Source organism: Podarcis tiliguerta (genome assembly GCF_965153285.1).
Source record: "Podarcis tiliguerta genome assembly, chromosome: 8".
Classification (NCBI taxonomy): Eukaryota; Metazoa; Chordata; class Lepidosauria; order Squamata; family Lacertidae; genus Podarcis; species Podarcis tiliguerta.
The window spans coordinates 48,905,792-48,919,951 of record NC_139541.1 but is presented as its reverse complement, the minus strand read 5'-3'; the positions used below and the strand labels follow the sequence as shown (position 1 = coordinate 48,919,951).

The following is a 14,160-nucleotide window of genomic DNA, read 5'->3' as shown; positions in this document are numbered from 1 at the left end:
TTAATTGACCAAGCATCTTAAATGCATGCCAGCCTTCCCCAAGTACTCTGCGGGTAGATTTGTCCAACCTGGTGGCCTCCAGATATTATTAGACTCCAACTCCCATCAGCCCCAGCCAGCATGTGCAATGGCCAGAGGTGATGGGAGCTGGAGTCTTTGCCCTTGATTTCGATGGTCTATCTTCTGACCATACTGAAATATTAGAATCTGAGAACAGAAGGTTCATTGAAATTGCAGTCCCAGTCTAGATATTTAGCTGGCCTGTGCATGTCCTGTTTCAAACTGAATTCAAGGTATATTTTTCTCAGAATGAGGCCAACAAACTGCTTCCCTTGGCACTGGATTTTGGATTAGCAGACGTTCCTTATCAGCTAGCTGAGCAGCAAGGCTATTCTCACCCGCCTTTGGATTTTCTTCTCATTTTTAAAATATAGTTTTCATCCTGATAAGGCTTCCAGGATAGTATGTGACTGACAGCACTCTCTTGCTAAATCAATTCCAAGCCATATGTCTCATTCCACCACCCCCCACACACTTTAGCTTAAAACAGGGGTGGCTAACCTGTAGCCTTTCAGTTGTAGTTGGACTCTAGTTCTCATGAGCCTCAACCAGCATGACTATGATCTGGAATAGTGGAAGTTGCAGTCCAGCAACACCTGGCAGACCAAAAGGTCAACCATCCATGGCGTGAAAGTTACGTCTTTGGGATCTAGCTAATATTTAATAATCTCTTCTGAGGAGCCTGTTCTGGTTTCCCAAAGCCTGGATTTTTTTGCAGGACTACTGAGAGTTAATTTCCATGAGCATATGTTACTCTCAAACTGATGTCACTGAAATGCTAAACATGCAAAACTTCCTAAATAAAATCTAGCCTACTTTAGCTGATAACAGGTCAGAGCACATCAGGAGCAAGTAATTGCTTAATCAGAATCCTAACCAAATTTATGAGGAAGACAGTGTAGGCAGAAAACAGAACACTACTTTCTGAAGAGCAGGAGTAATTGAATGTAGATGCAAGTTAATTAATTGGACTTTTGGTTACAGAATTTCACCTGCAGTTTAGTGTACATTACCAAACTGCATGAAGCAATGGACTTTTCTACTTGGTTTTATGATGGATGGAACCACTAATTTCTTTATGTATATTGATCATATGTGCAAGAATGCCCTGGAAACACCTGGCTCAGGTGTCAAAGGCCAGGGTAAATGCCTTCGGCATTTGCTAAAGCTGTATAGTAAGCCCTACACATCTCTGTGGGGAGAGAATTCCATGATAAAGGCTGCCACAGAGAATGTCTCCTTCTGGGCCACCACACCCTGAGTTTCTGAGGGTGGTGGAATAACCAAGAGCGCTCACTCTGCTAATCTTATCACCCAGGAGGGTCTGTGGGGAAGGAGGAAATCTTTCAGATATTTGGGGCAAACTAGCAGCCATCATCCAAGGAATGCTAGGTTCCATTTGAACCAGTGTTTATAGACTTGGGCTGTGAGCTCTCCTGACCAAACAAGAGATCCCATCCAGAAAAACTGAGGAACCTCATATGAACAGGGACTTTAAAACCACACAGGAGCAAAAACTCCAGAATGAAGCACCCCGATCGAAAAAAGCTTCTTGGTTCAGAGATAGGTCTGCACCCTTAAAAAAGGAACATTAAACATTAAAGTTTAATATATAAATGTATATTAGGTGTATTAAGTGCATATTAGGCTAGCACTCAGCATGACTACAAATTCACTTTCAGTTTAATCAGCATTCCTCTTAGCATACCTAATTAAAGCATTTACTGAAATCATAACCGTGATTTAATGGAGAGAATTATAAAGACCTTTAGAAAAACACATTGTTAAAAACAACTGTTACATAATTCTGGAGTTCTGTAGCTTCTCAGCAAGGAAAAATATATCCCCCCAAGGTCACTGACTGAACCTTGATGTTTCTTCTGAGGATACATACTGTCAGGACCACACTTCATCAATTAAATTGTGAAATTAAAGTTCCTGTTTCTCAAAGATATAATAATAACAATCCTGCCCTCCCCAGTCAAAGCTGGGCTCAGAGCAGCTAACAACAGTAAAAGTAACACAGTTTACATAAAATCACAATCAATTAATTGAAATACATTCTAAAATCAATTCATTCTAAAATCAATTCAGAGTCAAATTAATGGCAACCATTGGGCTAGAGTTCTATGAGGATTGCAGAAGGAGGGGGTCAGACTGTGCCTTGGCCAAAAGCCTGGTGGGATAGCTCTGTCTTGCAGGCCCTGTGGAAAGATGTCAAGTCCCGCAGGGTGCTAGTCTCTTGTGACAGAGCATTCCACCAGATGGGGGCCCTGGCTCTGGTTGAGTCCAGCCTAACCTCCCTGTGGCCCAGGATCTCCAAGATGTTTTTATTTGAATACCATAAGGTCCTCCATGTGACATACCAGGAGAGGTGGTCCCGTAGGTATGAGGGTCCTAGGCCATATAGGGTTTAAATGTCCTCCCCTGCCCAACACATTGTACTGTCAAAGTTCAAAAAATTTGGTGTCTATGGCCACATTCACACCATACATTTAAAGCACTATGATGCCACTTTAAACAGTCACAATATTCCCCCCCCCAAAGAATCATGGGAACTGTAGTGTGTTAAGAGTGCTGAGATTCTAAATACCACCAGTTCCACCTAGCATGGCCAATGGTCAAGAAGTCATAAGACAGGAGTCATATTCAGCAACAGCAGTAGGCCCAAAAGTTCCCCAGCATTTCAAGACTTAAGTTCTCCATAAATATATTTTCCTAGAACTTTTCATTCATAAAATTGAGCTGTGCTGGATTTTTGTTTTGCTGGTTTTAAAGTAGTTTGAGTATTTGACTCTTGTTTTATGCTATTGTTTTATACTGTTTTGATTTACACCCCCCCCTTCAATAGCATTTTGTATTAATATTTGAAAACTTCTAACACTGATGGGTAACAAAAGAAGAAGCAAATAAGCAAATAAATAAACAAGCAAGCAAAGAGATGATAGATAGATAGATAGATAGATAGATAGATAGATGATAGATAGATAGATGATAGATATAGATAGATAGATAGATAGATAGATAGAAGCAGCCAAGGGAACAGAATGACAATTAAAAACAAAACAAAAAAACTACAAAGATTTTACAAGAGGAAAGCACATCAAAGGCTCTTCTTTAATGTGTGTGAATCTCACATGGATTATGTTCCCACAGGGCTGTTCAAGATGCCAATCATCACCAGATCAGCATCAGCTGAAACTAATAAGCTTTCACTGCAATGCCGCCCCCCCAAAAACCAACAACTTCACTACAGCAGCCGCTGCTGTTGCAGGAGGCAGGAGGCTGGTTGCACTATGCAAAAGAGCCCCTCCATCACTGTTGCTTTCCGTAAGGGATGTCAGAAAATTCCAGCAAAAACAGAAACGGGATGGAAATTAATCTCATGAATATGATTGATATTGTTATTGTTGCTTACAGTCTGCAAATGATGTGTAATGGATTATACCCCCCCAACCCCCCCATTTGTATTGTTTTTCTTTTGTATTGAAATGAATGGGGTTCAATAACTTAATGACAATTTGAGTACATAACTTATTTGATTTGCATAATTAAACGCATAAGTTATGTAATTTCACCACAGTGCACAGCGAGATGAATAACTGAGCAAAAGACAAGGCTTGCCACACACACACACCCTTATTGTTAACAATCTACTATATACAGTATTTTGGAAATTGCTTTGCTTGCCTGCCTGTCGATTTGTTATCTATGAGTTCAGCCACCTCTTGAGAAATTGTCATTCCTGAGAGGAAGGTGGTGGGCACTGTCCACCATTTTGATTTAAGATGGAGAACTGACACATTCTTTTGGTGTGACTTCACCCTGTGTTTGACTTTGCTTGTCTCTTGAGATACTGTCACCAAACTTGGTACAAGGGTTCCTGAGGTTAGGCAAAAGAAGATGTTACCAGGCACCATTTTGAATCAAGATGGCAGACTGAAATGCCATTTTGCTGTGACTTTGGATATTTTCTGACATAGGTTTGGCCTCCTCTTGAGATGTTGTCCCCAAACTTGGCATGAGGGTTCACAAGGAGGGAGTGGTGGTCTTCATCAATGTTTGGATAACACATGCCATTTTTATTAAAGATGGCAGACTAAAATGTGAAAAATAAAACTATGTCCCCCATTATGCCTTGATACACATTGCTTAAGCTCACTAAATAAAGTACAGTGGTACCTTGGGTTAAGAACTTAATTCGTTCTGGAGGTCCGTTCTTAACTTGAAACTGTTCTTAACCTGAAGCACCGCTTTAGCTAATGGGGCTGAGGTCCTATTTCTGGGTTAGTGGAGTCTGTAACCTGAAGTGTATGTAACCCAAGGTACTACTGTATTCCAAATTCCCCAGCAAGGCATTATCTTTATTAGGACCAATCAAATAGTAACAGACAAGTGAGCAAGCTTTTGAGTTGCTCCAATCTTTCCATCAGAAGTTGATTGGAGAATTTGAAAGCCAGTACACTATTTTGGTTGGCCTTAATAAAGTATTGCCTGGCTGAGAATGTTTGGATTCCCCTTATGGGCAAACCCAGCTACCTGTGATTTTTGTGTGCACCATTTGATCGCAGTCAGAAATGTATGTTAAAAAATAATGTTTCAACCTCTGAAACAATGAAAATTGTGTATAGAATAGTTTATGAGTAGCAAGAGAAAGCTATATGTAAAATAAATGTATCTGTAGGCAAAAGTGGTAGCCAATATTGTGAAACAGTTGCAACATTTGTGCTAGACACCTTAAATTGTCCTGGATTGCATCCAGTTTTGTACTTCCTGAGAACACAAATGGAGAATTTCTCACAGATGGCAGCTTATAGGCTCTTGGTTGATTTTTCAAAACTATGCTAATATTGTTCATCTGGTATAGTTCTTCTACAAGAACGTAATCAATGGTGCTCTGCCACAAAGGTTTTTGTTGCTTATATTTTGTTGTTTCAAAATATAAAAAGGCAAATATAAAGTGATAGTTCCAAAAGATAAAAGGTGGTGACTGCATGTTACAGCTGTAGCAACATTTTTTTACACAACTTTAGCCACAGCTATTGTCTACATATAGGTAATTTTTTCTTTGATATTCATACATCATTTTTAGGCATGGTTTTCGCCCTTTTGGGGACCCCTGTGATTTTTGTCTGTTCCTCTTCCTTATTTGGGGGACCTACTCCTCTCTTTGGCTTTGGGGGGGAATGTAACCTATTACCATGTCACATGAAAGAACTGTGTCAGGTGTGTGTTTGCTGTCTGCTCTGTTTGTAGTTTATCATTTACCTTTTTGTAAGAAAGCTCTTTCAGCAACAGAGCCACAGCTGTTAAGCAGCCTAGCAGAGGAGCTTAGGTCTAAGAAGTCATTCTGGTTTGATCTAACAAAGGAGCTCTGGCAAAGAACCCAAAGCCAATTTGTTCCTCCACTAGGGTGATTTTTCTTCCCATTCATGATGGGGGTGGCGGGGGTGGGGAGAGGGCCAAGCCTCTCTCCTATAGCCCACCTGCTGGATTTATGAAGTGGCAGTTCTGTTATCATACACCACAGCCTTAGGTTCGCTCTGTTATCTACTCTTGCATCAACTTTCGTTTGCTCAGGCTGTCTGTGGCACACAGCACAGCATTATATCTGCTCCTTTCCTTCTCCTAAGTGTAATGCAAATTGAAGTTTTATAATCTCAGTTAATAGTTGCTCGAGGGTTTCCTTAAATAGTTTCTGTGCCCTCAGGGCCATCTCAAAGCCCAAACCCTATCATTCAAAACCAAGAGTAATTGCATTTTCTTCATTTGAAATGCACAAAACGTTTCACATTATTAAATATACACGACTGGTGGGAGGGAGAGAAGCGTTGACCTGGGGTGGGTGGGGAGTAGCAAACCTCAGATCCCAGGGCCAAACATGGATCTCCAGACCTTTCTTTTTCTGCGTCTCAGGACTCCCACCAAGCTGCTCCTTAGCCTGGCCTCACCCCTCACTAGTTTCCCTTTTGCACACACACCCTTGAATGTTTTTGCCCGGCTGGGATGTGCCCTAATAATGCTTGCTGGATGAAGGATGCATGCTAGCATGTGTAGAAGCTAGTCTACCACACAAAGGTAACATTTACATTTGTTGCGCCACCTCCTGGCCAAACCGAGCACTGGAAGGGTCTATAGAAGGTGCCACACACCTGGCCAAGGCATATCTGAGGACACAAAATATTGTAAAACAAAATTTATATCCTCCTTCCTCGACTGAAAGCCTTCTAAGCAGTCTACAAAGGCAAACTAAATGATTCATTAAAAATACCAGTAAAAACAAACACCAAAAACAAATGAGCATAAAGTTTAACTGCCAATAAAATAAGCAGCTTAAAAACAATTATACCTTACAAAATGACATGCCTAAATAGCAGTCCTGAGTAGGCTTGCTGAGACAAAAAATAGCTTTTAGCAGGTGTGGAAAATAATGCAGTGGAGGTACCTGCCTAATATCAATACACAGAACGTTCCCAAGAGTTGGTACCTCCACCACAATGAGCGATCAATTCTGTGCAGGTACAGAAGCGTTATTATTAGGTGGCAGTTGTAAAGTACCACTTCAGTTGCCACTTCAGTTGAAGCAGTTGAATGGGCACGTATGGACTAGTAAAGTTGTCCCAAGCTGCTGAAGGCTTTCTATAGTACAGTGGTACCTTGGTTCTTGAACGGCTTGGTTCCTGAACAAATTGGCTCCTGAATACTGCAAACCCGGAAGTAAGTGTTCTGGTTTGCGTATGTTTTTCAGAAGCCGAACATCCGACGCGGCTTCCGCTTGAGTTCAGGAAGCTCCAGCAGCCAATCGGAAGCCGTGTCTTGGTTTTCGAACCGTTTTGGGAGTCGAACAGACTCCTGGAACAGATTAAGTTTGAGAACCAAGGTACCACTGTAGTAGTACCACCTTGAATCTGGCCCAATAACAAATTGGCAGCCAGGACAGATCTCTGAGCAGGGGTGCAATATGCTGACAAGATCTCACTCCTGTCAGCATTCTGCACTAACTGCAGTTTCTGGATCAAATGCAGGAAAAGTCTCACATAGTATGCACTGCAGTAATTCATTCTTGAAGTTACCAATGTCTGGTCTATTGCTGTCAACCCACCCCAATTAATGAACGGCTACCGCTGATAAAAGGTGCTCCTGGCCACCAAGGCCACTTGGGTCTCCAGTGACCAAGCTGGATCCAGAAGCAGCTCAGGTAATGAACCAGCTCCTTCAGGGATAGTACAACCTCATTTGGGGCAAGCAATTGGCCAGCTTCTCAGAAATAGAAGCCACTCAGCCACAAGATTCCTCGAAGTCATACTGTTTATTAAGCTTCTCATCCAGATAGTTTGTGTAGGAACAGCACTGACAAGTATTAGAGGCTAGATGACCTTCATAGCATTCTCTGTGTGAAGAATTTCAGCCTGGTTTAGATCTACCAGAGTGTAATGAAGGCAAATGGCATCTCTCAGCTTAGGTTGGAAGTATAGATTTTTCCTTTTGGTGCATCAGGAGTTCATTCCTTTGCAAGCCAATAAAAAATATTTAACTGCATTCAGCTTGTATGCCAGCTTTTCGCTCCTTGCAGGATATATTTTCCCCAGGAGATCAATTCCACTTACGATCAAGCTGAAGGTCAAACTACACTGTGCCTTTGGAGGGTTCTGAAATGAGAAAATGGACCCAAACAGTGCAGAACTTGGGATTAACTCATTGTGGCCTTCAAGAATTTCAGATGGTATTTTACAGATAATGATGGGAAGATTCCTTTGACAGCTACTGTAGAGTCATGGAATAAAGTATTGTGCTAAAGTCCCCATTTAATTGTCAGGTTGGCTAGGCAATCTTAAAGCAACCAGTGTCCTGTTTTAGGGGAAAATTATTATTATTATTATTATTATTATTATTATTATTATTATTATTCCATCTGGCCAGGCCTCCCTAGCCATACTGGGAGGCTCCCAACAGAATATTAAAAACGCGATAAAAGATCAAACATTAAAAACTTCCCTAAATATGTCGTAGTTCAGTAGTAGAGCATCATGCAGGAAGTCCCAGGTTCAATCGTTATCATTTCTAGATAGGAATAGGAGAGACCCCTGCCTGAAAGCCAGGAGAGCTGCTGCCAGTCAGTGTAGACATTACTGAGCTAGATGGACCAATCAATGATCCGACTCCTTATGTTCTTCCAGCTTAGGTTCCCAGGAGAGGGCAGATTGATGGTGGGGCACTCAATAATAGGACAGCAGTGAAATGCTGGAGAGCAGGGGCAGAGCAAGCCAAGACCAGCCAAATCCAGTAGACACTGTCAGCTCCCAGCCAGGGTGGCAGGACAGAGAGGCAGCTTTTCAGCACCTTGGAGAGCATACATTGACTGACACCAGGTGCAGGCTTGCCAATGGGCAATGCTGGTTGGGGCTGATACGAACTGTTGTCTAAAACAACTGGAGGGCACCAAGTTGGAAGGCAGACTGCTTTAAACTAATGGTGCAATGAACAGTGCAATCATATACATGTTTATTCAGAAGTAAGCGCCACCATCTTCAACGGGGCTTACTCCCTTGTAAGTGAGGATTGTAGTCTTATAGACCAAGTTACAGTAGATACTTCTGATGTAATTTTCATACTAATCATTCAAGAATAAATTACCCTTTTCTATGAGAATAACTGTTTGATATACAGAAGTTTGAAACGAGTTAATTTGATGCCCAATGAGAGTAATTGGTTTAGCTGATGAAAAACAGTTAGCCCAACGATTTCCCCCCCAAGTATAGCATAAGATGCAGGAAGTGATAATTAGCTAAGCAAATTGATTATTAAAGGATTGAGGATCAGAAAGATTTGTAGTTAACTTGTTAAATTGACTTTGACCCAAGCTTTGCTTAATAAGGGTGGGGAGAATTTATTCATAGCAGCATCAAATAAAGAATGAATGTCTGAAATAATTAAAGCAGTGGTAATCAATGTGGGGCCTTCCAGGTGTAGCAAGACTCCAACTCTCATCAGCCCCAGCCAGCATGACCAATGGTGGATGGAAAATATAAAAGTGTTATAAATTTAATTTAATTTTAGTAATTTTAATAAAATATTTCTATACTGCTTTTCAGTTACGTAAAAAAACCCGCAACACTGGTTCACACCATAAAACATAACAATACCCACTAAAAAAATAAGCTTTGATACAATCAGTGAAATCCTCAGAATAACCAAGGACATCAGGAACCTGCCTTCATAATACTAAGGGTCACAGAAAGCCTAGGTAAAAAGGTAAATTTTCAGCAGGTAAGGGAAGACCCACCATAGTAGGTGTTCATTCAATGGGGAGAGCACTCAGCATGGTAGGTATCACAACAAGAAGGCCCTGCCCACACACTCCCTGCCCCACCCCAGGATGGACCTCCATAGGTCATGGTATAGCCAGGAGGGTCCCACCTGCAGACTGCTGCGACCTGGGAGAAAGTGGTCCCTCAGACAACCTGGTCCTGAGTTATTTAAGACTTTATACATCAAAAGTTAACAACTTAAAAGTTGGCTCAGTAGCTAATTGGCAGCCAGTGCAGCTCCTTCAGCACAGACATCATTTACAGGACAGAAGACGAGCTACTGAGCAATCCATCAGCATTTTAGTGTGAATTTCTCCTAGTAGGCACATTTCTGTATGGAAGTTTACATAATATACACATTTTTGCAAGTGGTACAATGCACCTTTGCATTTTATTTTCACTAATATATTTCCTTGGCTGGAGAACTGCATTGCAAATTTCTGAGAAGAATGAATGTGGAAGAAAGCCTGTGTTTCAGTTGCAAATTAGGTAGTTTCAGCTTTAAAGAGGAACGGAATCAGATTTCTTCCCCATCCCTGGGCAGCCCCACGGCATGTTGCAGTAATGGAGTCTTGAAGTTACCAGTTAATGGAACTTGGTGGCTAGGCTACCCCCCGCCCATGCTTGAATGAATATGATGGTGGCTGCTGAGCTCATTCTCCAAGCTGTCTGCCAGAAAATCTCTTTGTTACAGCCATCATGCCTCACCTATTAATTGGTGGCCAGAGGAGTATGGGGCTCTCAAAGGATTTGGCCCTTGGTCCCTAGCTGCAGGTCTCAGTCTAATGTGCTTATTTTAAATGCTTTATACACTGCTTAATAGTTTCTAAACAGTGTACAGTTGGGACACAAAAGGGATATAGCATTCAATCAATTAAAACCAACCATAAATTTGTGCCCGGGGGGCGGGGGGCACACCTCTCTTTAAATACCTGTTGACATTGTTTTTTTAAAAGTCTTCACCATGCACTGGAAGCGCAACTGAGGGTGTGTGTGTGTGTGTGACCTACAAAACTGAACACACAGCTGCAGTTTGATACAAGCCATGTGTCTGAGTCATGGAGGACCACTAAGAGTGAGTCTCCTGTGGACCACATTGATAGGGCAGAGTTATAAGATATCATGCAGTCCTCAAGCTATCATGGACTCAAGTTGTTAAGGGCCTTGTAAATTAATACCTGGCCTCTTAGAAGAACTAGGGCTTCTCTGATTCAGAATTTATATTTCATTTCTGTAGCTGCACACACATTCTCATTATTTTTTTATGTAGACCAAAAAAAAATATGCTAGCGCAAGGCAGGCAACACAGCTGCCCCAATTTTCTTTAAAGTGATGTCTCTATTTCAAGTCGCTTCCAATTTTCTTTCGCCCGCTCTGCATTTGGAAAAAAGGGGGGATTGTCAATATTATCTGGGTTCACCTCTGGCTAACATGCGATTCTGAAACATCTCAGATGGCTTCCTACAAATTAGATCGCTTAATAGCTTGGAGCTTCATTTGTCCAGGGAATGTGTACCTGACTAGTGTACATCAGCAGGTTTCATTTAGGATGCTGAGTAGCAATTTCTTTCCTCTCCGTTTTTCTGCAGGGGGGAGCATGTTCCACAGAACCTGAGAGGCTGAAAGTGTTCCTTGAACAGCTTTATTTTTAGGTTGACGATAGCTATGGATGAATCAAGGCGGCAGAGATATCAGAATGATAAATATACCGGATGATGATACGCCGGAGGATGTTGCTACAGGCAACAATGTGGGGAAATGTAGAACAAAGTGAAGAAATAAATAAGGGAAAAGGGATCTCTACCCTTGATACTCCCCTCCCTCATATTTTGAAAATAAATGTATTTTTATGGGTTATAAAAACGGCTAGCTGTGTTTCAGTTCATGTATTTTTTCAGGATGCATCAAGTATGAGAGAAGGGGAGAGGCAGGGTGGTGGGGAGTACAGAACGGTGCAAACACACTAGCACCAGGTTTGCTCCACTGCTGCATTTGCACCACGCACCCTTCCCCGCCGCCTCCCACTCTCTCCCAGTAAGAAACAGTGAGCCACCTGCTGGGAACCTAGCATTGCAGCCGCACCTCAGCCAGTGAGGGTGCTTATACATATGACAGGCGGACTGTCTTCATGAGCTTGGTAGGTTACCATTTCCCCCACTTCTGTGCTAGGTGGTTTGGGGAACCCTAACACAATATAGTCTTGGATTTGCTAGCTGGGAATTCCAACTGTTACCTGATGTGTTTAAAGGGCACTGTCTCCTGGGCACTGGCGAGTGAAGTCTAACAAAGCAAGGCTATGCTCGAAGCAGATCTGATGAGAAAAATGCCCTTTCAACATACTTTTGTGTTACACCCAGGGTGGTGTGTGCGTGTGTTTAAAAAAGAGAGAGAGAAAAGCAATTCCTAAGAGCAACAAAGTAGAAAGATGCTAATTTTGCAAGCCTCAGTGGGGCAGGAAAGCCATTTTTGAAACAGCCTCAGATAGATGAAGCTGATCATTGAGGAGATATCATGTTTTTTTCTAATGACTGATCTTGTTAGATTGCCAAGGAGCAGTTTTGTCTGGGCCACTGGTTGCTTTCAAAGTGTCACGTACAGCTTTTGATAGTGCTTCCCATATTTATTCCCCAAGAGTGGGTAATGTGACCTAGGGTTGCCTCCAGCTCTTACTCAGCAATTTGGGTGAACTGTAGTGAATTGTGGTGGTGGTTTTCCCTCCAAACTTGGATCTCTCTGTATATTTGGATCTCTTCAGTTTAACCTCTAAGACCAAGTTACTGTATTTTGTAGTGTACTTTATGATGCAGCAGCATCTCTTAACTTTATGTATATCATGTGTTTTAATTATCTTGTGCCTTGAGGCAATAAAACACTTTATACTGAACTGTGTGGACAAGGAGTTGTCTTCACCATCAAATCTGGAAAGGCTGACAACTGGAAAAGGAGAAGATTCTGAAGCTTTGCTGGGCTACTTTGGTAAAGGTGAAATATCAAAATGCAATCACCATTGTACCATTTTTCTAGTTTCCCTAACTGAGCACTAACTTTGAGGTATAAGGCACCAATTATGCTTTGAACTGAGGGTTCACCATTATTTTTTTTTTAAGGAGTCCCAATGATAGAACTGCAAGTTCAAAAGACAGATTGTAGCCTGCATGCATGGCAGCACTTGAAACTGTTAAATCCTATGAGGCTGCTAGTTCAGAGAATTCAGACAGCTATCTATTCATCACAACCTTCTCACATATTATTGAAATTTTAGGCATTCCTTAAGAACACATGACATAGTTATTTACTTGGGGTGATGTACTATATATATCAATCTATCATCTATATCTATCATCTATCTATCTATCTATCTATCATCTATCATCTATCTATCTATCCATCATCTATCTATATCTATCTATCATCATCTATCATCTATCTTCATACACACACACACACACACACACACACACACACAAACAAACACACATTTCTCTTTTTAGGATTCTCTAATGCCATTGTTCTTCCTGTCTTTGTTTTATTGAACTTGCCTGTCCCATCTCCAAAGATTTGCTCCAGTGAGCAAATTCCCAAGGACTAGCAGCTTTGTTTACCCCAAACGGTATGGGATTTCTCTTCAGGTCTCAGTGGGTCTGGCCAAATGCACTATTTTGTTTGGGGAAAGTTATGCACCCTGGTTTGCAAGGTGATTCAATGCCTCTTTGCTTTTGACAGAAGGAACTTAGTAAGATACCAATAACAACAATGACATGTATCTGAAAGCTTCATATATGTAGTGGTTAGAGCATGAGACTAGGACCTGGGGGCACCATGATTCAAATCCCCACTCACAAATTTTGACTGGGTGACCAATCAGGGGGTGGGGGTGGAGAAGCATGTATGCCACCTTCAGCTCCTTGAAGAACAGGGTGGGATGTAAATGCAAAAAATGAAATCAAATATAGACAAGGTTCTTCAGCTCAGCACTCATATAGAAATAGAGTCGAAATAACAAAAACAAATGCCCCCTAGTTATCCTCTGGTTCTTGTGCCATGTCTCTTGGCATTACCCCTTCGCCTGTTCTTCTTTCACTAGATTCAACCCAGTTCTTAAAATTCAGGCACTCCACTAGCATAAGCTTCGGTTTGGCTCTTTTTCACATCCCCCTTCAAGCAGTTGAACTCCAGAGGGATGTAAAATCCAGCAGCCTTTATTGATATTCAAGGCAGAATAGAAGGTTTTGTTTATCTAGGGCAGAATCACGCATACCACCATGACATTTACTTGTAGCAAGTAAAGGTGTGTGTGTGCTTGTAGGGAAGATGCAGAATTTTCATTTTTAAAGCAGTTAAAAACAACAACAACTCAGCCATGAAAGCCGTTTTTGTTAACAACACAAGAGAATCTACCGTAACACCATATTACTTTCACAAAACAATATGTACCCAGCGCAAACTCCCACATTGCAAAAATGGAGGGGTGCTTTGAACGCCGACACAGCAGCTCCGTACCCTGGCAGGAATAATTGGCTTTCCCAATAAAACAGAACTTCAGCAAGTATTCCTGCAGCTGACATTACTGATCAGAACAACAGAAATCTCTCTTGCTTCTGACAAAGCTTTTATAAAAGAAAAGGCAAATGTGTGGGAGAACTGCATGCTAAAGAGATGTCAGGACTCCTTCAGCTTCTTATTTGGTGTACACATCAAAAAGTTACTATTACAGCACAATCAGGAAGCAGCAACAAATATTTATTGCTGGGGGGGGGGGGAACCTGGTGCAGCTGTAAAATTATCACTGCCC

The 14,160-nt window shown here is 41.6% G+C and overlaps 1 protein-coding gene across 1 annotated transcript in view; it reads right to left on the bottom strand.

The window, feature by feature from the left end:
- Positions 1 to 14,160, bottom strand: part of NECAB2 (N-terminal EF-hand calcium binding protein 2) — a 143,974-nt gene that overhangs the window by 80,800 nt on the left and 49,014 nt on the right. The gene's annotated exons all lie outside the window — the stretch shown is intronic.